Here is a 4,675-nt window from a genome sequence, read left to right as displayed (position 1 = left end):
ACCTGACCTTCGTGTCTTAAAATAACAACTGACTGTTGTTTTTTGTTGTCATTACATATGGATTACTTAAGTCCATGTGTGTTATTTCATAGTTTTGAAATCTCCAGTATTGTTCTAGAATGTAGAAAATAAATCCCTAAATAAAATACATTGAATTAAAAGGTGTGTCCAGACTTTTGACTGGTAGTGTATGTGACACAGTTCATGTGGCTTTTCCCCAGTGTGCATGCACACATCACTGTCATTGTCATCATTCACTGTCAGCAAGGAAGTTGGTCATTTTATTGAAAGCTAAGAAAAAAATTAAAGAAAACCAAGAAGCATTCAAAACACAAAGCCCAAGACAAGCATATAAACACGTTGGGAATTGCGCAGAACAATTGCATTCACGTACTTTAGACAGATAGTGTATGCCTCACTTAAGGTTAGAAATGTGAACTTATTTATACATTGACATATAAACCCAGACTTTGGCTTTCTCTGCACAACTCCCACACACCCAACATTCCTATCAATACACATGGCAAATCCGCATATCCCATATTTAAAAATATGTGTATAAATAAGTGTATTGTTAGCTTTGGCACTGCAACTCCCTTAGCTAGTTGCACAGCAGTGCACTTTACATATAATTGCACATATATGCACTTTTCACCCCATTCAGCTCATACATCATTTATTTTTTATATCTTATATAGGTTTTCCCCTTTTTCTATTTCTGTGCAAGTAAATTAGGTTTTCTGTAAATTCTCTTATGTCCCCAGAGAGTTGGAAAAGGCATTTCACTGCATTTCACACTGTCTACGGTTGTGTGTGTGACCGATAAAATTTAATTTGGTTGCTTTGATTTGATTTGATGTGATTCGATTCAGTTTGATTTGATTTGAACTCTCAAGAAAGACAGATCCAATCTGAGAAAAATAACAGACTTGTGCAATGAAGCTTATAATGTGAACATAACCAAACTGTGTGAAAATCAGGGTCAAGCTTTAATCAATTTGTTGGTCTGTAATGTTCAAGTCAGCTTGTAATCAGATACCTGCATTGTCCACCACATTTCGAATGCTATCTTTAAAGGCAATTTTCTACTGTTTTGTCTCTTGGGATTGTGGAGAAAATCAAAATGTTAGAACCTTACTACAATTCAAATAAAAAAAATAAAGAGAAACGAAGAATGAAGAATGATTTAGTTTTGGAAAAAACTGCTATTTCATCATTATATTTAGTTGAAAATGTTAAAATTTCATCGTATGAAGGCCGCTAGCCCTATATGTGGCTTTGCTGGATTATGAGAAACATTTCAGGAGCAGCTCAGTGATCACAATGTGTACTTGTGTAGTTGTTTTTCTTGAGAAAATTTTATAGCCTTTATGCTTCCGATTCCCAGCACAGTTGCTCCCTGCAAATCACTGGGTCAACTTAAAGCTCTCAACCAATCAGGTGAATGAGAAGTTAGCTTCTGCTCAGTTGCTAATGATGCCCTATGAGTTAATGGAGCGTGAGAAGAAGCTGCATTTCAATGGCACTGGAAAAGCTTTTTCTCACATCGCCTGGCATGTTTAAAGATTCTGTAGAATTGCCTGTAAAAAATAAAGAGGTACCACAACAAGAGGGTTTTTACAAAGGTGTGGGGCACACAGGCTCCCAAGTGAAATCACCTCCAACAGCAAATCTTTAACACAAGACTTTATTGTGGACGAATGGGAAAAAATGTTCGATCCAAATGCCCAAGAGGAGTTTGCATTAGTATTAAACAGAGCATTGGACATGCTCAGACAAACACTAAATCCTGAGACTGATACAACACCATGTGTATGTGTGTGTGTGTGTGTGTGTGTGTGTGAGTGCCTCTGCTTGTGAGAGGGGGAAGGGTACGTGCCCCCGAAAAGAGAAGAGACAAAGGGTTCCATCCTTCTCTCTCTCTCTTTCTCTCTCTCTCTCTCTCTCTCTCTCTCACACACACACACACACACACATCAGTTCATGGTAGGAGCTTTCATCTTAGTGTGCATCTTTCCGGAAAGGGGGTTCAGTACAGAAGGATTTAATCCTGTACCACCTGTGAATGAGTGCTCTGTGTGTGTGTGTGTGTGTGTGTGTACGTAAAGTTGTATGTTTGTGAGGACAGTCATGTGTGTACTCATGGTAAGTGGTTTTGAATCCTTTGTGTGTGGATGACGGTTTGCCTGTAGCACCTTCTACAGAACCTCATAACAATGGATATAAAAAGCTACACAGGAATTTGAATGTGTTCTGGTTCTATCTACAAATATTCAATGTATTTGTTTTCATGATCATTCATAGCTGTGAATGCAACCATTTTCCAAAATACTGCTATATTTTATGTGCGTTTAAATTGTAAATATCATGCATATAATCGGCAGTACAGCACAGTGGCTAGCGGTGCATTTGGCTGCCAGTTTATTAGGTACAGCCACCTTGCTCCCAGCAACCATGCAGGTCACTTTGTATAGATACAGTAACTGACCATAGCCCATATACAATCTGGAAGAGATGGAAAATGAGATGAAAAGATGAAATCCAAGATAATGAATAATAAAGTTACCGTTATGAGCACACACTATTTTAAAACCCCAACAAAGCTACTGTGCTCTACACACTCATACTGTACACACCACCGTTACTCTCATTTCTGCCCAGCAAAAGGTCCACCAACCAAATCAAGGTAAATGATCCTGCTAAAAGGCCCACATGTGCCCAGTTACTGTGTGTATATCATATATAATACATGGCAGATAAAGTGACAGCAGAACAAAGACAAGCTGTGGAATTGATCAGAGTACAGACATACCACAGCTTACAATTCTGTGAAACAAACCTGAAACATTATGGCCATCTAGTGGTCATACTCCTTTGTTTTTGCAATAATTTAAGTAGTTAAGCAACATCAGGAGAACCATTTTTTCCAGATTAGTCTCCATAAAAAAAACAATACAAATAGGTTAAGATCTAACAGAAACATCAAGCTAAAACCCTTTTACAGCAGAGTTAGTACAAAGAGTTGTACTATACAACTACACAGAAAAGCAACGAGTACAATCTGAGCTTTCAATATATGTTTATATTAGTTCTGTTGAAATTAACGATGTGAAATATTTAAAAACATATAAATGTAAAAATAAATAAATTAAATTAACACAGTTGGGATTTGTTTACTTCCTGTGGCAGCTGACATATGACTTGGGGCACTGTGTGTACCGCCAAACTAAACCACCCTGACTAAAGATGCATAAGGACAGGGAAGGAGTTTTGGTGGAAAAGCTGCCGGACTATGGATAATACAGAAGTTCTCTGCATATTTCACAAAGCTGAATTTAATTACCACAGAAGTTTTGATATATCACCTAAAAGCAAAACACCCTACTGAAGCTAACTCTAGCCCTCACCAAACTGTATTAGAGGATTACGGTACTCACGGGAAAAAAAACAAACCCTAAAAGTGAGAAAATAACTAAGCTGAATTATTTATATGTAGTGTTAAAGATTCAGCAGGAGTCTGTTGATCTTTTAGCAAAATCTTTCCTTTTTTCCATATTTGCATGGACACTTGTGGACCTTTTTTGAAAATTTATCTGGCATTTAAACATGGAGCACATGTGTTGTTCATTTTCATTTATATGAGTGATTATAAGAAATTATTGCCTACTAAGCTCATTTTAACAGCCTTGGTAGTTTTGAAATTCAGCTGGCACTTTGAAATATAGGCCTGGGTTTTGTTATTGTTTCTTTTAGTGCATATAAGAAATCTGCCTTTCAAGTTGACAGTCAGTTTCGAGGTCCTTGATGGCTTTATTGGAAATGTCTTGCTCACACGAGAGAATCTGTGTCCTGGGTTAGCAAAAAGAAGAAGAAGAAGAAGAAGAAGAAGAAAAGGATGCTATTAAACAATAGTATCTAAACATACATGCACTTCTGTAATTCTGACTATACACATTTTTTAATAAATCAACAGCCCATATATTTTTTTTAAATTAGTACTCATTTCATTTAAATGCTTAATAGAGGGATGACTGATTCACTTACTCACTTATGTCTTATCCAATCAGCTAATCAGCTCATGTGACAGCAGTGCAATGTATAAAATCATGTCAAGAGCTTCACATAATGCTCATATCATACATTATGGGTAAAAAAAAAAAGTTATCTCATTGCCTTATCTTGGTTTTGGTAACTGCTTGTCCCCAAACAAATGGCTGGCTGATTAGATAATGCATAAATGACCAGGGTTTCAGTTTTATTTCCTATTAAATTGTCAAGATAGGAAGCTTATCTGCTAGCTGCATGATCTGCCATGTGCTTTCACACTCTCTTCTGAGCTCTCACACAGACATCAATTGCTTGCATTTTTTATTTTTTGGCCTTTTGTGCTTAATTTTGTTTAAGGCCTTGGGTTCAATGCATTCTGTTTTCTTGACATGTTTGGTGTTGCTTCAAGTTTTGTTTGGACATGTAGCCCACTCCTGAACCATTCCCTTATAATTTTAAGAATTTCCTTTCAAGATTGAAAGTAAAGGAATGCAAAGTAAACAGCCACTACCGAGTACTATTGTATGTGGGCTTGTGGGTTAGTCTGGCGGTTGGATATGTATAACTTGCACCCTCATATATTTCTTCCTTAGACCACAAAGTCACAAAACAATCCAAAACAATGCTG

This window comes from Hemibagrus wyckioides, linkage group LG14 (genome assembly GCF_019097595.1).
Source record: "Hemibagrus wyckioides isolate EC202008001 linkage group LG14, SWU_Hwy_1.0, whole genome shotgun sequence".
Taxonomy (NCBI): domain Eukaryota; kingdom Metazoa; phylum Chordata; class Actinopteri; order Siluriformes; family Bagridae; genus Hemibagrus; species Hemibagrus wyckioides.
Note: the sequence above shows the minus strand (reverse complement) of the source record.